Source organism: Trichosurus vulpecula, chromosome 2 (genome assembly GCF_011100635.1).
Source record: "Trichosurus vulpecula isolate mTriVul1 chromosome 2, mTriVul1.pri, whole genome shotgun sequence".
NCBI classification, from domain to species: domain Eukaryota; kingdom Metazoa; phylum Chordata; class Mammalia; order Diprotodontia; family Phalangeridae; genus Trichosurus; species Trichosurus vulpecula.
The window spans coordinates 387,261,475-387,284,208 of NC_050574.1; the positions used below are offsets into that span (position 1 = coordinate 387,261,475).

A 22,734-nucleotide genomic window follows, 5' to 3' on the forward strand; every position below is an offset into this window, starting at 1 on the left:
TTATTTTCAGCTCTACTATTGATTTGGTATTTCACTTTGGAAATATTTGCCGCCTAATAGGCACCTCACACCATCTGAAATTGCACTACAGCACTTACTTATGGACACCATAACCATAATGGTGATAGCAATGATCAACATTTACATGGTACTTAAAAAAAGTTTGCAAAATGCTTTATATACATTATACATTATTACATTATATACATTATTTCACTTGAGACTCACAGAAATCCTGTGTGTTAGGCAACCTATTTTACAGATGAAGTAAGTACTCATGGTCACAAAGCTAGTAAATGTCAGGGACTGAATTTTAACCTAGGTTGTTCTGACTTCATGCCAGTTCTCATTCCCCTACAGCATGCCATGTTTCCTCAGCTAAAGTATTCTAAATACCACATGAAAACATATGTAGAATTTTTTTTTGCCTTCACAGTTGAAGTATGGGGAACATTTTTGTTTCTTGGTTTACTTTTGTTTTCTAAAGATTCTGGATTTTCTTTCTTCTCATACCAGCCAAGGCCTTACTTTCCAGGTCCTTTTCTGAGACAGGTCTGGCCTAACCTGAAGGCCATCCAGTACTTTACTTCTGGTTTACAGGAGTTCATGAAATCATAGAATCTCAGAGTTGGAAGGAACTTCACAAGTCATCTTGTCCAACCTGGACTGGAGACATGAATCCCCTCTCTAACATCCCTATCAAGTGTTTTTTTGTTTGTTTGTTTGCTTTGTTTTTGTTGTTGTTGCTATTGATTAAAGGCTTCTGGTGATGGGTGACCTCCTAAAGAAGCCATTCCCATTTAACTTTCTGGAAAACCTTAATTGTTAGGAATTTTTCCTCATATTGAACTGAAAGCTTCCTCCTTATAGTCTATTAGTTTTAATTCTGCCTTCCAGGGCCAAGCAGAGCAAGCCTAATCCTTCTTTCACATGATTTCACAGGAATTATGCAGTAAGAGATAGTGCCTGGGTCATTGATCTATGCCTACCTAAATCCTTCCTCAGACTGTCTTCAGAATATCCCCAAATTCCCAGAAGCTCCATCATCAGAAATCTTCCTTCTATGAAGCCCCACCATAGTTCAATGTCGTGGAAATTTGTCTGGCCTTGAGGGCATAAGCAATCTGACTGTGCTCAACCCTTTGGAAAAAAAGATTTACAGAGCTAGAAGACTGACTTGCTTAGCCTGTCCTCTGAATTCTTGTAAGGTCAGCATGGTTTGACTTCATGAATATTGCAAAAGGAAGATTTTAACTACAGAAAATTGACTATTGAGGAGATGATATTACAGCCAAAGTGTTAATATAGTACTGAGCCACTATTTCAACTGAAGTTGTTAGCCAATTTTTCAGTTGAGTAATGCTCAAAACAACATCTCAAGTGTATTTGATGCTATATGTTTAGAAAGAATATAGACATACTCGGATTCAAATCCTAGAAGCGTTGCTTATTTCCTGAGTGACCTTGGACAAGTCATTGAACAGTCTCTTTGCCTCTACTGTAAAAAGAAAGGGTTGGATTGATGGCTTCTAAGTCCTTGCCAGCTGTAAATTTATGATTCTCTTCTCATCTCAACCTTCAGGTAATTAATTTGCTTCTGATGGAAATTCTTTTCTTCTTTCCTCTTTACATTTTAAAATTCAAGGACTGTATAGATTAAACCTACTTTATACGTAGAAATATGTATATGCATAATATACATACATGTGCACACACACTATGTACAACATACACATGTATATTAAAATCTTTGAATTGGACAATGGTGATCTCAAAATATAAACTCATGTATAAATGAACTCATGTTATATTGGTAATAATCAACTCTTATTTTCCCTATAATATCACTGGGATATTATTTGTATAATTTTATGTAATAATATTTAATAAAAATAATACTTATCTTTACAGAGATAATTCCTTCCTTTTCTTTTCCCTCAAAGTCCTTTGCAATATAAAGCCTTGAAGTGCCATCTAAAGTGAAACTTCAGTACCTTAATTTTCTTGGACAGCTAGCCGGGGCAGCTAGATAGCGCAGTGGATAGAATGCTGGACCTGGAGTTAGGAATACCTGAGTTGAAATTTCGACTAGCTGTGTGACCACATTTACTAGCTTTGTGATCCTCCACAAGTCATTTAACTCTATTTGCCTCAGTTTCCTTATCTGTAAAATCAGCCGGAGAAGGAAATGGCAAACCATTCCAGTATCTTTGCCAAGAAAGTCCCAAAATGTGGTCACAGAGAGTCAGAAATGACTAAGCAACAGCCACTGCATTGACTAGAAATTTGAGAGGTTATTTCTATCAAGAACATAAAAAGGGAATACGAGAACTGGATTCCCAATTCAGTAATCCATGGTGATGGATCTTGTGTTCAGACACTTTTACACCCCACTCCACTATCACTTTGGCGATATGACTAATTCTTTAGTCATACTTTATTTAATCTGAAGACGCTCATCTGGCAAATCCCATTCTTCAGAATACAGCCAAGACCCAGAAAGTAAACTTAACAGCCACAAAATTGATGTGACTAAGCCCAATCAGGAACCGTCATACATTTTCTTAAAGGGCAGCACCTCAAGTCTAATTCAATCCAACAAACACTTATTAACTACCTCCTGTTTGTAAAGTCCTCAATCAGTCTATTTAAACACAATTATAAGCTTTGTTATGTGGCATAGGGGATAGCGTGCTGAGCTTGGAATCAGGAATTCCTAAGTTCATGCTGAGATACTTATCAGCTACGTGACCCTGGGCCAGTCATTTAACCTCTGCCTTAGTTTACTCAACTATAAAAAGGGGAAAATAATAGCACCTACTACCAATGGTTGTTCTGAGAATTAAATGAGGTAATATTTGTGAAGCACCTGGCATATAGTAGAGTATAAATGTTTGTTTCTTTCCTTCCTTTCTCAATCTATAGAGAAATAGAAAACAGATGAGGAACTGGATTTTTTTGGTAGAGCTAAACAAATTAGTAGAATTGACCTATAGTCATCTGTAATCAAGGAAAGAAGCAGAAAAGTTACAGAAACAAACAACCTCCCAACAATAACCCTAAAAATTGTAGCCATTTGGGGCCATTTAGTGAAGGGACAAAGAGTCTTATACTGTAATATAAAGACTACAGTATCCCTTGGGGAGTTAACACTGAATTACAGGAGAGCATAATAAAATTGACATTCATAAAGAATCTGAATCATCAAGCAATCTGCTTCACTAGACAACAAAAAATAAAAAAGGTTAGAAAGATTTCCATTAAAATGGCTTAAAAATAGGCCTATGTGTAAATATTTTATTGCCTATAGGTTGGATAAATGTTGTATTTGGTAGACACATATCTGCTAAAACTATGACTCTCTGAAACTCTTGTATTGACTTCATACATATGATAAAGATGGATTGTAATCTACTGGACTGTGAGTACCATAAGGGGAAGGATGTTCTCATTTCCAAACTTTGTATTTCCCCTCAAACAGCTAAATCAATGATGAGATTAGAATTATACTCTTGTCTAGTGACACTGGACCAGTCCCTTAACCTCTGTTCCTTAATTCATTATAATTTATCTTCCTTCTTTACAACTTCAGATTTGAGTGTGGTCCCAGTTTCTGATAAAGCATTGCATGTGTTCATCTGAACCCTTTACACAATGGTCTTAAAGCTATCATATCAAACACATTTCATGCTTTAGCTTCATGCTTTCATTTTTTTATTACTTAGTAGATTTGATGTGGATAGAAATACAGCAGATAAAAATCTGAGGGAAGTCAAAATCTCTGGACCCCTGGGGTATAACAAAGAGGGTGCTGAAAGGAGGAAAGTAGGTAACTTGGCAAAGATGAAATAGAAAGTTGTTTTTAAAAGTGTGTAGATAACCTTAAAAAATAAAATTCAGAATTGGAAGGATGACACAGAAAAGCTTTGTAAGACTTCTGCTTATACCAGACACCAGTTTACATACAATATTCTCTCTCAATGTCTTCTTTTTCTCATTATATTTCACCTTCTTTCCCTATCCTTCTGTCTCTCACAATTTCCCTCTTTTGTTATAGAGGGTAGACAAATAATAGATTGAGATAAAATTCTTTGTCCTTACTAGCCAAGGGCAAGTAGCTATAAAGTTTGTATAAGTTTGCTATAAAGATAAAAGCATATTCTATTTCCATAATAGTGTTGTTAAGGTTTGTTAGCATAGTACTTTAGCTTTTCCTGCTTGAAAAAACGGGGAAAATCTTTGACTAGAACATAGAATATAGGAGACGTTTGAAACATAATGATACATTTCTTATATAGTTATATAAGGTCATAGTTCAATTTCGAAAATAAGTTTTTGCCATTTGCTGTTTATGGAAGATATTGTCATTTAGGGATATACAGGAAAAAGCCATAATGACCATGAGGATTGCTGCTTTTTCTTCAAGGAATCTCTTCGCAGATGATTTCCTTGTGTTGCCCTGTGTCTAGTTGCTAGCCTGTCACAATTAGACCATTTGTTTTAATCAAAAAACGTGTGACCATTCCACACTGAAATGCATTTCTGATGATGCTTAAAGTGGTAAAACAAAGTACTAGAGAAAGGAACACTGTCAGAAATTTTAATTATTTTGCCCTTCTTGCTTATTTCCTTTAAGAAAGTAGTGTTGACCCAATTCTCAATTTACAAAGCAAAACAAAAAAAAATCTGATTGTCCTCAAAAGACTTCCAGATTAAGTGTGAGATGGCTGGAAAGGGAAAGGATTTGTTTGAGCCTTCCTCTCCATATGTCATATTGGTAGTGAATGGAGTTAATACCATAAAGGTTGTATTTAACAGCAAAATGTAACCTTATGTCACCCACAACACAGTACACTATTGTGAAAAAAGTCTTTGCAGAATAATTTTGATTCCTCCACCCCCACTAAAATTGTCTTTAAGTATAAGTAAAGTATAAACATTAATGTTTCTTTTGTTATTTTTTTAATTCGGGGGAAAGATTTTCTGGTCTGTTCCCCAGCTCTGCCTTTGGGCTGGTTGACTTGGGAAGAGGTCTAGAAATACTGCATTCCAGGAGCCCTAGAACCACAATCCAAGCATTGACTGGAACGGTGTGCTGCACTTATGATGGTGTTTGTCCTCGAATCCAGCCGCGCAGCTTCATCTGCGTTCACTCTGTATGGATGTTGCTTCCCAGGCTCCATCGTTACCATGACATTAGGGAAATTTCAGTTAATGTGAGTCCCTTTCTCCACTAGATGTCACTGTAAATCAACGGCATTCGGGGGGATCTCAGACATGCTATACATACACATGATACATAGATCGTACATATTTATATGACATGATACATAATACATTGGACAGACACACTGTAATATTAAATATAACTGTTTACAATATTGCACATATACACATATGCCCATCTACACGTGTGTATAGATATACATGTGCATAGATATACATGTGTATAGACACATGTGTATTTATATGTATACACATACCCAGGTATCGTAAGAAATCTGTGCATACATAGCTCATACACGTGTGTATATGTGTGCATTTATGCAAGTATGCATGTACATACATGTACATACACCCATGTATGTGGAATGGGTTTAGAAATATCTTCCGTAAGTTTACTAATAAGGACACCAGCTGTAGGACGACAATCTGAGCATTGATTTTATTTGTGGGAAAACGTTCTCTGATCCGTTCCCCAGCTCTGCCTTTGGGCACACACACGCATACACACGTATTTCTCTAGACAGTTTGAGCATGGAGGGTCCCTGCCCTTTGAGCTGCCCAGGGGGAGCCCCCCACGAGTAGCCGGCAGCAGCTCGGCTACTGAGCCCCCGCCGAGGGCCGGCCCGGTGCTGCTGGGAAGCGGCAGGTCGTGTGGGCGATCCCCGCAATGCAGCACTGTTAGGAGATGTGACCAGACTGATTTCACGTGAGTGCAGTGCTCTGGGCTCGCTCTCTCTCCCTGTAGTGTTCGTCTCCTCCATCAGATGCTGCCGGGGCGGCTCACAAAGACACGTCGGTTTTGCCCTGGGAGTCCCAGGAGGGGGCAGGGGGAGGGCGCGGGTAACGATCACGGTGGGGGGGGGGGGGGCACGCGCCAGTGGGATGCAATGCAGACTAGACCGCAGCCCGAGTCGGGGGGGAGGGGGTAGCGGAAGAAGGCACGAACAGCTCGGGTCTTGACTGCACTGCAGAGACCTTCCCTCCCCGCCCCTTCCCCCAGCAAGCCCCTCTGCGGGCCCGACGCAAACAGATTTTTTTCTTTTTTTTTTTTTTCCTTTTGCTAGCGCAGAGAGCGAGGCGGGTTAAGGCCCTGCAACAGGAGCTCCGCAGCCCGGGTAGTACCTCGGAGTTGCGGAGGGCGTCCGCGCCGGTGGGCGGGTCCTCTGCGCAGCCCGTCCCAGTCATTGGATGCCAGGGCTGCCGCTTCTGCGGCGAGGGCCGGGACGCAGCGCTCACCGCCCCTCTCTCCCCACTCCTCCCCCTCCCTTGCCTTCACTCCCTCCCCCCAGTCTCTCCCCCTCCGCCTTGTCCGCGAGCTAGACGGTCACGTGCCCACGGAGGGAAAAGCCATCTCCGGTCGGCGGCGGCTGCAGCTACTAAAGGGAGAGACAGAGAGTGGGAGACGGAGGGAGGGGAGCGGGAGGAGGGAAGCGAGAGAAGGAGCAGGGCTGTTTCTTGGTGCCGCGCGCGGCTCCCGTCGTTAGGGGTCGCCCTGGGAAGGGGTGCGAGACGTGTGAGCGTGGGTGTACGTGTGTGTGTAGCTGTGGGAGCGGGTCACGCTCGGAGCCCGCGCACCGCCGGAGGAGGAGCCCGAAGAGCGAGGCAGCCGGGGAGCGCGCGAGCCCGCCGAGGCCCGCCCGGGATGGAGGACGCGGCGCGAGCGATGTGACTCTCCCCACCCCGCCCCCAACCTCCTTCCCCTTCTCCTCCTCTTCCTCCTCCTCCCCTCCCTCCCTCCCCCCTTCCCATCCCGGCCCGGGCCGAAGGGACCCAGCAGTGGTGGCGGCAGCCGAGGAGACGGAGCCAGTGAGGGAGGAGGCGGCCGCTGTGACCGGGCATGGTGGTCTGGGGCAGAGCGAAAGGTGAGACACCCCCTCCCTCCCCTCCCAAGGGCCACAGACTGGGGAGGAGGGGCAGAGGACGGAGATCGGGATGGGCTCAGGGGGCTGTGGCGGCGATTTCCCTTCCTCTCCCGGCAGACCCGCCAGGGACCTAATCATTGGCGGCGGCCGTGGCCGTGGCCGTGGGGGAGGGGAGGGAAACGGGCTATTCCCGGAGCCGCCGCCGGAGACCCTGGGGTGGGTGGGGGAGGGGTCCGGGGTCCTCCCCACGCCTCAGCTCCTCCTCCGGTCCTGGGGGGGAGGGAGGAGCCGAGGAGGAGGCTGCTTTTTGCGCCTCCGCTTCCCCAGCCGCACACGCAGGCAGCTGCCGGGTTATGTAACGAGTGACCTCCCCCCATCCCCCACCGCCGTGACTCCCCCCCACCCCCACGGGGAGGGGAGGGCGTGCGCTCCCTTTGCACCCTTGTCCTTTGCCGACTAGCCTCACCTGCTTTGCCCTGAAACAGACCAATTCGGGGTCAGGGGCCGTCCCACCCTTCAGCCCTATCACTGGAGCCCCGCAGTGGCCTGTCTTCCTTCAGCACCACGGACGCCACATGACGGCACTACCCCGCCTAGGCATCCCCCCCTCCATGTCCCCTCCCCTTCACAGCACTGCAGCCAGCCCCTTCCAAAGCGCTAACCTCCACCCTCCATCCTTTGCATCACCTCACTGCGTTTACACTTTACCCTGGACAATATTCCTATCTCTTTCCTTGAACATAAACCTGGCATCCTCGGTTGTCATACTTGTATGTATGCATATTACTGCAAACTCAATTCCACTAACCTCTGCACATATATCTCTCACCTCCCTGACCTCGCTCGAGTGCATTTCTGAAGGCTGGAAATTTCTTTTTTTTCTGTCCCCTTTATATGAGGGGTGGCTCATTCAAATTATTTTTTCCCTAGGTGCTTATAGGCATGCAAACACTTTTCATGCCCTTCCATACACACTATTAAATTTTTCCAGGCCTTGTATGCCTAGAAATGGATATCTTCTCCCATTTAATACCACATCATACCACAGATGGTGCTAGCAAAGAAATGTAACCTTGTTATCCTCAACTCCTCATTCTCACATGCCTTTACATAACCAGTCAATTGCCAGACCTTGCCTGTTGTGTGTCTCACAAATCATACACCTGACCCTAACTACCACAGCTACCACCTTAGCTCAGACCCTCATTAGTTCTTACCTAAATATTTTTTTTATGGTTATTCTGTGTATACTTCTATGTGTACTTGTTTCTCAACATTAGAATGTAAGTTCCTTGTGAGTGGGGATTGTTTCATTCTCATTCGTATCCATAGTCAGTGCCTGGCACATAGTAGGTACCTTATAAATACCTGTGGTTGAATTGAGCTCTTACCAACATTTAACTTTATCAAATTTATGCAAATATTTATATTTTCTCTACTGACTGTGGCCTTTCTCCCCAATGTCTACTTCTTGTGGTGTATCCCTATAATGCCTGATCTCTCCTTCCATATAGGAAAGGTTCCTTATAGATACAATTAGTAACTCAAATAAACACATTGCTGAACCCTTTTAATGGAGCATTACAGTTTTTGTGTAAACTACCTTTGAGAAAATCTCATTTCCTTTATCACGTACTAGATGACATCTGAGAACCTTTCCAACTATAAGTCAATGATCAAATCATAACCTTGTTCCTTCTCTGATGTGTACACAGGAAGACTGCATTGCATCTTTTAGGGCAGTGGTTTCTAGCCTTGGCATTGTGATATCCTGGGTTATCTTCAAATAATTCAAGGGGGCCTGTTCCCTAATCTAATTTTCTTGCCAGCCAGTGTTGATGATGGTTGCCCTACTTTCTACGTAGACTATGGGGGTAAAATGATCTAAAATGAAGGAGCTTCAAAAAAAATATTGTCCATAAAAGGTTTTTATTGATGTTATATGGCATTCTTTTAATGGGTGTGATTAGACTGGGAAGAGACCTCTGAAAGCATCTAGTCCAGAACCCGTATTACAGGTGGCCAAAATTCCCCCTTGCCCCTCAGGTGCCTTCCCCTCTAGGACCATATTTCATCTACTCCGTGTTTTTTGAGTATTGACTTATGATTTGCAGTTTACATTGTCTCCCATTAGAGTGTAAGCTACTTGAAGGCAGGTAGGTGCTTAATACATGCTTTTTTCATTGATTATTGCAAATGTGGCCTGTTGATGCCAATAGTAATCTTCCTAAAATGCTGTTTTTTGACTTTCCTTCCCCTAAAAAAAAAAATTGTGGTTCTCTGTTGCCTTTAGGGTAAAATCTGTGTTCTTTAGCTTGGCATTTAAGCATTTGAAATGTTGTTTCATATCTATTCCTTCAATATCTACCATTAACTCTCCTATAGAAAAACTTTAGTATCTGGTCCTGAGACACATCATGGTAAAGTGCAGTTATCAATAGATGGTGAAGCTGGGAGACATGGACTTACCCTCTGCCTTGGTTACTTAATGTTTTTGGGTAACCAAAGGGCTCCTCACTTGAACTTCACTTTCTTCTTTATTCTAGGGCTTTCACCTTCTAAACTTGCCTCATCCCTGATCCTCAGCTTGAAGCTCAGCATTGTAGATCTTTCTGATGCTGGAATACATTAGTCACTGAATCAAGACGCATTTAAATATCAGTTATGAGTGAAGAACTGTGCTAGACATGGGGGTATAAAGAGAAGAACAAAATAATCCCTTCCTGCCATATGATATGTAATACTAATTTATAACTGGTCATGTATATTAAAAGGCATCATGGTGCAAAGAAGAGAATAAGCTAGTCTAGGAACCCAGAAGGCCTGGGTTCAAATTCTACCCCTGGGCAAGTCACTTAAATTCTCTGGGCCCTAGGCATTTCTTTAAATAGTAATGGTACTTAAAGGGCTTTCTGAGCATAAGTCCTCTCTTAATAGTGTAAGGGTTGACTGTACATGGGGACTTAGGGTTTTAAAAGTCTTTAAATTTGTTTTTAGCTGCTATTATGACCAAATCAGGAGGAAGGAAAATGTTAATAGTAATAGCCAACATAGAGCACCTACTGTGTGACAAGTGCTGTCCTTAGCAGTTAACAATTGTTTCATTTTTTTCCTCACAATCCTGTCAGATGGGTACTGTTATTATCCTCATTTTACAGATGACGAAACTGTGGCAAACGGGATTTGTGGTTACCAGGGTCATTCAGCTAGCTTAAGTCACTGAGGCTGGATTTGAACTAGGTCTTCCTGACTCTAAGCCCAGTTCTATTTATTTCGCCACCTAGCTGCCAATAATATTTTTAAAAACTCATTTTTTTTGAAATCAAATTATACAATGCAATTTTTTTTTTCTTTTTAAGGGCCTGTTTACTTATATTCAAAGTATCATGAAATAAATAATAACTTATCAGAGGCTTCTTCAGGTACTTTGGAGTGATGTAAATATGTGGTTCATGTGCATTGGGCTTTATTTTGTTTTCTTATATTCTGCCTTATAGAGGAACATCCAGTTTGCAATTATTTCAGTATGATCCTGCACAAAATAGAATATTAGAAATATTACTCAAAGTGTGTTACAGATGACAATTGTTTTTGCACTACATATATAATTAAGGCTATAAAGTATACATCATTTTGTAGATGAGAAAATGGGGACTCAAATTTAATGACTTGTCTGCAGTCTCACAGCAAACAGTATTAGTGGAATGGAATTTTGATTTTTGTATCTTAACTCCCAAGTCCAGATTTCTTTCTATTGCTCTTAAATAATAAAAATTACTGAAATGGGTGGTAAGGGAGAAGCAAATAATGACATAAATAGCATTGTATTGACAACAAAATACTTTGAATTTGAGCTGTAGTAGTGTTAAAGAGTAGGTAGGGTCCCACCTCCGTAGTGCACTTGTTAATAATAAAATGTTTTTTTTTGTGGAAAGTGTTTTACCATTTCAAGCCTCAATCTGAACTCTAACCAAATACTAAGGGTTTAAATTAAGCACTGATTTTGTTCCTCCTCCCCCAGTTTATTTTGCTTTTCTGCATAGTATTTGCCATGAAATTAAACATTGCACCTAATTTCCCCTAGTGCTATTTTCCATTTTTTCTTTTAAGATCATCAGAAATATAACAGAACCACTCCCAGGTTTTGTGTCTGTTAGACTCTATGACTCCTGTCATAGGGATCAGAGGGGACACATTTATCATTTCTCCATATTAGAATTTAACAGTTGATCCTTGTTTAGGCCTTTCCATTGTTCATTTGTGTTTATCTTTTCATGTTTCTTTTTGGGGGGGGGGGGCGAGGCAGGGCAATTGGGGTTAAGTGACTTGCCCAAGGTCACACAGCTAGTAAGCATGTCAAGTGTCTGAGGCCAGATTTGACCTTAGGTTCTCCTGACTCCAGGGCTGGTGCTCAACTCACTGCACCACCTTCCTGCCCCACCTTTTCTTGTTTCACATGGAACTTCACAATTTCTACATTGCTCTGGCCTTTTCATCAGTCATTTTTGGAAATCTTGGAAATCTATTTTTTGTTTTCCCTATGCAGGATTATATTCTGCCTTGCTAGATAAGCTATTCTTGACTATAAGCCTATTTTTATATCTTTTGTGTTTTGGAATATCATATTTCAAGCTTTCTTCTCCTTTGTAATGATGGCTGCCAAATCATTTGAAATCCTGACTGTGGTTCCTTGATGCTTGAGTTTTTTCTTTCTGGTTGCTTGCAGTATTTTTTCTTTGACATGGAAGCTCTGAATTTTGGCTGTGATATTCCTGTAAGTTTCCAATTTGGGGTTTCTTTCAGCAGGTTATTAGTGGATGCTCTCTATTTCTACTTTGCCCTATGGTTCTAAATGATATGAATGGTTTTCTTGGAAGATTTCTTGAAATGTGATTCCTGGGCTCTGTGTAGTGTTCATGTAGTATACCAATTCTCAATTTTTTTCTCCTCTCCTTATTACCAGATCACTTGTTACTGTTTTCTCCTATTTTTTCCCAGTCTTTTGACTTAGTTTTAATATTTCTTGTTGTGTCATGGAGTCATTAGCTTCTGTTTGGTTCATTGTAATTTTCCAGGAATTTGTTGCTTAAGCAAAGTTTTGCGCTCCTTGTGCTAAGTTGTTAATTCTTTTCTCAGTTGTTTCTTCCATAGCTCTCATTTTTTCCCCAGTATTTTCTGCTAGAGAACTTATTACGTTTATTAAACATTTTAACCTCTCTTTTTTGGGGGGAGAGGCGGGGGGACTCTTGCTTTGTCTCTCCTAAGAATTGTAGTTGAGTTGTGCCCAGGTTGTATCTTTGTTTGAGGTGTTGTCTGTCACTGTTTTGGAGTCATTCTCTTACTATCTCAAGCACTCTGCAAAATGCTGAGGATGCAGGTAGAAAAAGCAAAAATAGTACCTGTTCTCAAGGAGCTCATTTTTTAATGGGGGAGTTACATATGGGAGGTTCAGCTATAGAGCAGATGGAAAAACTTGGTGGTCTTTAAGGTACAACTGAATGGGCAAAGGGTCAGATTCTAGTGGTCTCAAGAGTTGCACAGTGTCAATAACAATTGGTAATTGTGAATTTTTGCACTTTAATTGAAAATATTTGGGCTTATGGTTAGAAGTTGAGACATTTATGTCCATTAAAAAAGTCTAGCTTTTCTAGTTACCACTTAAAGACCACATAAATGTCATTTGAAATTAGTGGATATTGCTTACCTACAAGTATCATTTTTTTCTTGTTATCAGTTAAAGGCCACATAACTGCCTCTGGAAATCATTAGATACTACCTAAGTACAAGTGTCAAGTATGTAGGTTGAGGAGTAAGGTGCACAAACTCTTAATTGACTATAGTGCCTTCTAACAGGTATCTGCATTTCACTTGCGTGTCTGATCTTTGAAAAGATAGTCTAGGAAATACAGAAAAATGGGATAATTTTGTACAGATGTAGGAAAATAATTTCCTGAAAAACTATTTTGGTCTTATGTGATTTTTGTTTGTATTCATTGGTGGTAGGGTTTTTTGAGGAAGGTAAAGCGATTCATTAAGTAGAAGTAATTTATGGTAAATCCAGAATGTAATGATTTTGGCCATATTCACTGTACTTTGTAAGATTGCAGAATCTGAAGGAACCTCCAACGCCATCTTAGTCTAATTGATAGTTGAACGATACCTAATAAATGGCTATGTAACCTTTACTTGAACGGTTATGGTTTGAGAGAACCAACTGCCTCCCGAGGCAGTCCATTCTACTTTGGGGTTAATCTGCCTGTTCATTCTCTACCCATTGCTCCTATTTCTGCCATATACAACTCAGCAGAATAAGTCTAATCCTACTCTACCATATAACAGTCTTTCAAATACTTGGAAATCATCTATTATAGCAAACCTTACTCTCTGCCTTCACACCTTCTCCAGTGTAAATATACCTAGTTCATTTGATTAATCCTCATGACATGACCTCAAGGCTCTTTTCCATCCTGAGCACCTTGTTGTAGAGCTCTCCAGCTTATCAGAGTCTTTACTTAAAATGTGCTGCCTAGAGCTAAAAAGGATATAGGAGAGACAATCATGCATTTCTGAATATAGTCTAAGAATATCTTGGTTTTTCTGACTGTTATGTCACACGTAATGAACTTCAACCTACTAAAACCCTCAGATCTTTTCTCAGACAGATTATTGCCTAGTCATGTCTCCCTCATCTTATGCTTATGAAATGTGCTGTTTTGAACCCAGATAACTGTATGTATCCCTATTTAAATTATACCTTTTTAGATTCAGCTCAACTTTATATAGCCTGTTAGGTCTTTTTGGATCCTGATTCTGCTACCCATTTTGTTAGCTTGCATCATCTGTAAATTTGGTCAAAATGGCATTTTTGTCTTTATCCAAGGGGTTAAACAACATTGGGCTATGCATAGATATTTGGGTGCTGCCAGAAATTTCCTTCTAAGTTGATGCTGAACTGTTAATGACTACTCTTTAATAGAGTAGTTCAATCATTTCTGAATCTACTTAACTCTCCTATTGTCTCTATCCCTTCATTTTATCCACAAGGATACCTTGAAAAACTGTGCTATAAAGTGAGGTGCTTTCAAGGTTTTTGCTGTCGTGTATTATTGGAAATCCAGGGATCTACTACCTTATATGGCTAGTGTAATTGAGTGTCATGTTATATCTAATCAATTTTGATGGTTAGAAATATTGGACATTCAGTTTATTTTACAATGGTTGTTGCAGATAGAATTAGCTTCCATAACTCCCTTTACCAGGCTTTTCTGAAGGAACACTAGATTTCTCCAAGACTTTTTAATTTAAACTCCAGTTGTAGCGTCCCCCGTGGGCCCCCCCCCCCCAATCCTAAAATCAGTGAATTAATCTCTGGCTAGGTCAACATGTTTGATAGTTTATATCAGGAAGAAAAGCACTGTCAATCTCTGGTTCAACTTTAATAATATCAAATTAGAGACAATTTTTGAAAGATTTTCTTAAGTGTTTCCAGTTAGAGGATTTCTCTTTTCAAAGAAAGAGACTGAATTATGTATCAACTCTAACTTGGATAGAGTTGCATTTGGAAGTTTTCAAGGATGTCAGGCTGTACTGTCTTCTTCCGGATTGGCAGACTTCAGAAGGACCTTGGATTGAAAGGTTTATCTCATTCATGTAGTTAAAAATATCTGCCAAGTGAGCCACCCAATGTATAAAATCCTTTCTTTTAAAGTGTTCCAAGAGTCAGTTTTTTTCTTTGAAAAAAAACAACAACAACAACTTTTGCTCGTATTTTGAATAGGTGCTTTAAACTTGTCATCTTGAAAGCCAGCAAACTTTTGTGTGGTAGAGAGACGCTTTATATTTTGCTCCTATTTCTTGACAAAATCTTTTTTAAAATGGACAGATTCAGAGATCTGCTTCTGATAAAGCTGATGACTTTTATGGCTGTTGATAAAATTTTTCAGGGTTATTAGAAGAGTCTGTTGCCAGTACATGTCTGTGTAAACAGCACTGAGTGACGACTAAGTGAGAAGCTTCCTTTTATGCTAAAATAAACCAGATGTATTAGAAAGCATCATAGAAATGCAAACTGAAGCGAACAGAACTAGGAAAATATTTTACACGGTAAAAGCAGTATTCTAATGGTAAAAGATTTGGCTGCTCTGATCAATACAGTGATCTATGACAATTCCAAAAGACTCATGATGAAAAATCCTATTCACTTGCAGAGGGAGAACTGATGAACTCTCAAGTACATTATTGAAGCATTTTTTTTCATTTTTATTTTTCAGCTTTTTTTCCAACATAGTTAATATGAACATATGTTTTACATGATGTATGATGGGTATCATATTTCTCACCCTTCTCAAGGGGTGAGGAGAGGGGATAGAATGAGAGAGAGAATTTGGAGCTGAAATTTCTTTTAAGTGAAATAACCTTCATTCAGAGGCAAAAAAAAATTGTTAATGGTTCCCTATTGCTTCTAGGACTGAACATAAACTCACACCTTTCCTGTCTGGGGAAGGGGGGTCAGGGTGGGATAAGCATCGTAGGGGCTCTGTCTGTTTAAAGAGTTTGAAGTTTTTCTTTCTAGTCAAAGTCGTGGTTGGCAGGAAACTTTACCATAATCAAAATGTTAATGGCCTTTGTAATTTCCAAAGGAGACTGTCAACATGTAAATTCTTCTTGGATGGCATCAGCATGCACGTAGTGATCAAAAACAAGGAGCTGGCTTTATTGAGAGGTGTCTGTAGTTTCATCTGGCTACATGCTGAATAGGAATGGCAAGGCTGCTGATTTCTTCAGTGACGTGCTTTAAAAGTTTAAAAAAGTATCAGTTATTCTAGATTGTATCACATCATTTGACAAAGGGACTCCTTGCGTTTTAAAATTTCTTGTTGCAGTCCACAAACCGGTTCAACCATTTCCAGTGTACATGGGTTTACTCATGTGTCTGCAATACTGTGGGAGCTTTTGTTTGGGATTCCAGTAAATAACTTTATAGACTATGTCAAGAAAAGGTTTTTGTGAGATAGCAATTCCAAATTTTGGGAGAATCTAAGTGTTTTTAAATTGAGGTTTCTTTACAGGAAAAAAACCTGCATATCTGTATGTATTTTCAGAATGAACATATAGAGCATGCTCTTTGAGTTTTACTAGCTTCCTACCATGTTTGTAAGACTTTTGTGTCCTATCACACAAAATAATGCAATAATGTTTTTTTAAATCATACTTCCTTTTCTTTGATATTTTAACTTTAGTTGGGGCTATGAAAATATAAAACATAGCTGAAATAAAATACTTGATTTAATTGATATGTTCTGAAATTCAGTGTTTTATTTAATTTTAAGTATCTTGCATAAAATTATTTGTATGCTAAGTAAAGTATGCAGTGTTCAGGAAATTTGTATGATAAGTCAAATAAATCAGATTTTGCAATTTGTACAAAATTCTTATATTTTATGAATTTACACCCTTTGATGTACACAGATTATAGCCGTAGCTTAGGACTGTCCTTCCTGGAATTTGGCTATTTTATGTGGACTTATGAGGCTTTATGTGCCTTCTTAGAAATAATGGTTCTTCTTTCTAATATTGTTTGTAGTTATTTTATTTTTTTGACCTTTAAAGAACTTTTTAAAACATTTTTTGTTTCAAATTATCTGCCTTCCTCCAGCCCCTCCCCCACACATTGAGAAAGCAAGGAATATGATACCTATAACATGAGAAGTTATGCAAAATATTTCTATATTAGCCATGTTACAAAAAAAAATAAAAAAATAAAGTAGCAATATGCTTCTATCTTGACAGATTGATCAGTTCTGTCTCTGGAGGTGGATAGCCTTTTTCTTCATGAATGCTTTGAAATTTCTTGGATCATTACATTGATCAGAGTAGCTGAGATCTTTAAACTTTGATCATTGTTACAATATTGCTCCTACTGTGTAAAATAATATGGTTTTGCTTATTTCACTGTGCATCGGTTCATGTATGTCTTCCCAGATTTTTTGGGAACCATCCCTCTTAATTGCTTCTTAGAGCACAATAGTATTCCATCACAGTCATATACCACCACAACCTGTTGATCCATTCCCCAGCTGATGAGCATCCCGTTAATTTTCAATTCTTTGCCACTACAGAAAGAGCTGCTATAAATACGTTTGTCCATATGAGTCCTTTTCCTTTTTCTCTGATCTCTTTGGGATATAGACCTAGTAGTGGTATTGCTGGGTCAAAGGGTGTACAGTTTTGTAGCCCTTCAGGAATGTTTCCAAATTGTTGAACCAGTTTGCACCTCCACAGCAATGCATAAGTGTCCCTATTTTCCATATCCCCTCCAGCATTTGTCATTTTCCTTTTCTAGCATGTTAGCCAGTTAACCAATAGGTATGAGGTGGTATCTCAGAGTTGTTTTAATTTACATTTCTCAAATAGTGATTTAGAACATTTTTTCACATGATTTGATAGCTTTGATTTCACAGTTAATTTCTAAAATGTGAGATATTTTCACAAAATAGTAAGACAAATACCACGTGTACAACATACTACGTTTGCATGTCTTTACTTCATAATACAGACATTGTACACAAAAGGAGGGTGAAGAGAAAAATAAATGAAAGAATAGTCAGCTGGTTAGTAAATATTTGAGTTCCAGGCACTGTGCTAAACTCTTTTCTTAATATATTATTATCTCTTCACAGAACTTACAACACTGTGTGTGAACCATTCCACTGAACAGTCTACTAGCAATATTATACCTAATAACACACTTGAACAATTATCTCAATCTTCAGGGGTTTTTGAACTTGCCTGATCTATATTTGTAGCCGTTGTTTTCTGTCTGTGTTACAAAAGGCCGTGCTACCTTATGAAAAGTTAAGAATTATGATTTGAACTTCCCAGTTTTGCAAAATTTTAACAATGAAAATGACTTGACTTCCAGCTCTGTTTTTGAAAAGGTATAGTGGAATTCTAAGAATGTATATTCTTGAATGTTTACATTCAGAAGTCTCCATAGGGTAGTCAGATCTGATGTTTTGCTTATATGTTTCTGTTGAATTTATGTTGTTTTGAAGGATTATTACTCTCCTATTATTGTTTATGTCTTTCTGCATTTTGCCTAGCTTTTCTGTTAAGGACGTGGCTATTCTGCCTTTTGGTACATATATATTTGAATATTATTTTTGTTATTATCTTTTTTCTTTTTTAATAATTTATTTTTAGTTTTCAACAAGATTTTGATTTCCAAATTTTCTCCCCATCTCTCCCCTACTCTCCACTACAAGATGACATTCATTCTGATTACCCCCTTCCCCCAGTCTCTTCCCCCTTAGTGTATTGTAGGGCAGGATAGATTTCTATACCCCATTGCCTGTATATATATATCTTACTTCCCAGTCACATGTAAAAACAATTTTTAACATTTGTTTTTAAAACTTTGAGTTCCAGATTATCTCCCTTCTTCCCTCCTCACCCACCCTCGTTGAGAAGGCAAATAATTCAAATTGGTTATACGTGTATAGTTATACAAAAAATGTCCATAATAGTCATGTTGTGAAAGACTTAATTATATTTCCCTCCATCTTATCCCTCCCCCTATTTATTCTATTTTCTCCTTTGACCCTGTCCCTTTTCTAAAGTGTTTGCTTCTGACTACCCCCTCCCCCAATCTACCCTACCTTCTGTCTTTCCCCCCCCTTATCCTTCCCCCCCTTATCCTTTTCCCCCCTACTTTCCCTTTGAGTAAGATACCCAATTGAGTGTGTATGTTATTGTCTCCTTAAGCCAAATCCGATGAGAGTAAAGTTCACTCATTCCCTTTCACCTCCCCCCTCTTCCCCTCTATTGTAACAGCTTTTTCTTGCCCCTTTTATGTGAGATAATTTACCCTATTCTATCTCTCCCTTTCTTTTTCTCCCGATATATTTCTCTCTCACCCCTTAATTATATTTTTCTTTCCATGTAGGAACATAAACAGTTCAACTTTAATAAGTATCTTATGATTTCTTTTTCCTGTTTACCTTTTCATGCTTCTTTTGATTCTTGTATTTGAAAGTCAAATTTGCTGTTCAGCTCTGGTCTTTTCACGAAGAGTTCTTGAAAGCCCTTTACTTCATTAAATGTCCATTTTTTCCCCTGAAGTATTATACTCAGTTTTTTTCTGAGTGGGTGATTCTTGGTTTTAATCCTGGCTCCTTTGACCTCCAGAATATCATATTCCAAGCCCTTCCATTCCTTAATGTAGAAGCTGTTAGATCTTGTGTTATCCTGATTGTGTTTCCACAGTACTCAAATTACTTCTTTCTGGCTGCTTGCAATATTTTTTCCTTGACCTGGGAACTCTGGAATTTGGCTACAGTATGCTTAGGAGTTTTCCTTTTGGGATCTCTTTCAAGAGGCAATCAGTGGATTCTTCCAATTTCTATTTTACCCTCTGGTTCTAGAATATCAGGGCAGTTTTCCTTGATAATTTCTTGAAAGATGATGTCTAGGCTCTTTTTTTGATCATGACTTTCAGGTAGTCCAATAATTTTTAAATTATTCCCCCTGGATCTATTTTCCAGGTCAGTGGTTTTTTCCAATGAGGTATTTTACATTGTCTTCTATTTTTTCATTCTTTTGGTTCTGTTTTATAATTTCTTGATTTCTCATAAAGTCATTAGCTTCCATTTGCTCCATTCTAATTTTTAAGGAATTATTTTCTTTAGTGAGCTTTTGGACCTCCTTTTCCTTTTTGCTAATTCTGCTTTGTAAGGCATTCTCCTTCTCATTGGCTTTTTGAACCTCTTTTGCCATTTGGGTTAGTCTATTTTTTAAGGTGTTGTTTTCTTCAGTATTTTTTTGGGTCTCCTTTAGCAAGCTGTTGACTTGTTTTTCATGATTTTCTTGTATCACTCTCATTTCTCTTCCCAGTTTTTCCTCTACTTCTCTTACTTGATTTTCATACTCCTATTTGAGCCCTTGCGTGGACTGCAGCCAATTCATATTTTTCTTGGAGACTTTTGATGTGGGTTCTTTGACTTTGTTGTCTTCTTCTGATTGTATGCTTTGATCTTCTTTGTTACCAAAGTAAGATTCTATAGTGTGAGTTTTTTTACTCTGTTTGCTCATTTTCTCAGCCAATTACATGACTTTTGAGCTCTTCACCAAGGTAAGACTCTGCTTCCAGAGTGGAGAGTGCTCTGTCTTCAGGGGTTTTGCACAGCTGTTTTCAGAGATACTTCTAGGCACCTGTAAATTTTCAGTTCTTCTAAGGTGGTATGATCAAAGGAGAGGTGTTTCTTCCTCTCCTGGCCTGTGCTCTGATCTGTGAGTGACCACAAGCACTCTTTTCTGCCTTGAAACTATGAGGAGGATTCCCTCTCCACAGCCGCCACAAGCTCTGCCACACCAGCATTCCTCCTCACCCCAGGACTGCCACTTAGGACTGCAACCCAGATCCAAGTGCAGGGCAAAGCAAGAGAATCCTGCCTCAGTGCCAGCCAAGGGATCCTTGCAATCCTCCTTTGTTCTGCCACTAGATCCCCCCTCTGTCCAAGGGCCTGGAACTCTGGAAGCAGCTGCCACTCCTCTGCTGTTGTTGCTGCCCTTGCTGCTGCTGTTGCCTCTGCTTCCACCACCTCCACTGCCCTGGGGCTGGCTTTTCTCTCACCGAGATCTGACAGAGTTTCCCCAGTGACGTTCTACTTTGTTTTTGGTGCTTGTGGCTTGAGAAGTCTGGAAATCACCACAGCTGCCAGTGATCTAATTCCCTGAGGCCTGCTCCAGCCTGGTCTGTGGCAATGTGGTGCATGCTGGACTGCACCCGACTCCCAGCCTGGTATGATAGACCCTTCCTGTTGACCTTCCAGGTTGTCCTGGGTTGGAGATTTGTTTCACTCTGTTATTTTGTGGGTTCTGTAACTCTAGAATTTGTTTAGAGTCATTTTTTACAGGTATTTGGAGGGATTTGGGGGAGAGCTCAAGCAAGTCCCTGCTTTTACTTTGCTGTCTTGGCTCTGCTCCCTCCCCACCCCCAATTATTATTTATAGGGCCTCTGAGTTCTGTTAGTTCTTTGTTTCTTTTGAAGGTTGATTAAGATCTCCATAAGCACTAAGCACATTACAGGACAAACTAAAACATTAAGGGCTTGCTAACATTGTGTTGATCACTGGGAAATACAAATATAAGCAAACAAGATAGCTTCTGCCCTGAAGGAGCTTACATTCTAATGAGGGAAGACACCTTTATAAAGGGGAACTTCCAGTTCGGAAAGGATGTGTCCAGCAGCATGGTGTGGAGATGGTTAAGAAGTATCATAGAAGCCTAGTTCCCAGCAAGCAAGAATACAAGGTTGCAGTGGAAGGAAATGAGGATAATGACTAGAGTGAAGCAGCATAAAGAGGAAATGTGGCATGGAAACGCAGTTTATGCCAAGTTCAATGTATATAAAAAAAGCTTCACCTCTGATATTTAGCTGTGACCCTGAACAAGTTAATTAACCTCTCTGAGCCTCATACGATGATAGGGTTGTGGATTTATATCTGGAAAGAATTTTACAGACCATTTTACAAATGAAGAAACAGGCCCATAAAGGTTATTTGTTGAGGGTATTGCACAGTTAGAAGGTGTCTGAGGTAGGATTTGAACCTTTGTCTTATTGAGTCTAAGTCCAGTATCTTATCCACTACACCAGAGAGATGTTAAATACACAGTCCTGAATGTGACTCCGAACACTCTCATGAGTGTGACCTGAACATAGATTAAAAAATAATTGGGGAATATTTAACAAAATAAAACATAGATAATATTAATATGTGATTTTCTTAGTATTTGCCCACTGAAATCCTTGTGTGTGGTCTGCTGGCCCCCATTTCTATTTGAGTTTGACACCACTGCACTACATTATCCTGCCTCTCATCTCTTAAATGGGGATAGCATAATGCCTACCTCATAGGATTGTTTAGAGGATCAGATGGGATCGTATATGTAAAACACTCTCCCGATCTTAAATTATAATAAATGTTGGCTTTCAATCATCTTAACTGTTATTCTTTAATACTATTAACTGCATTTTGTCAAATTAAATAAGTTTAATGGGAAATACTTTGATGGAAGCATTTTCTAAATCTTGTAGGTACTTTCTCTATTGGTGCAGATCACAATTCTTCCTTCTCATCCTGTGCAATCTTGTCTCTGTCTTTTTATAAATAATCAGTTTAGGATCTGCTCAAATGTTCATGGCCTTCCTTTTGCTCTTTTAATATCTTGTGGCTTATTAGTACAAAACTGTACATCTGTTATCTCTCACTCTTGCCTAAGTGACCAGCCTTTCTTTTCTACTTGTCCTTTATGTCTTGTACACAAGTTCCCATTTTTAGAGGCTTCAGTCAGCAGTGTGCTGGTAAATGTTTAAATATACATGGCACACTTAAAGTTTAATCTGCATTATTAACATTTCCTCATTCACTTGCTTAAGTCTAGACAGTCAACAAAACAAATCAAGCCCTAATTTGTAACATTTGCATATTTCAGAAATGTAAATGCTCACACTGAATATTTAACAATAGGCTTTGGGAATAGTTTGAGCTTGCTCTATCACTTCTCTGGCTTCAGCCCTGGCCATTAGACCCATTGGTATGCTTTTTGGGTGACCTGAAATTCTGATGAAGACCATTGTCCTAGCAT

General features: G+C 39.6%; 1 protein-coding gene across 2 annotated transcripts in view; it reads left to right on the plus strand.

Moving 5' to 3' along the window:
- Nucleotides 1–6,544: 6,544 nt before the first annotated feature.
- REV1 (REV1 DNA directed polymerase) overlaps nt 6,545–22,734 on the plus strand; it is a 135,370-nt gene continuing 119,180 nt past the window's right edge. The window contains exon 1 of one of the 2 annotated variants that reach the window (XM_036745700.1): nt 6,545–7,088. The gene's annotated coding sequence lies outside the window, so the exon portion shown is untranslated. The remainder of the gene's footprint in view (nt 7,089–22,734) is intronic. The other variant, XM_036745701.1, reaches the window with a different exon arrangement.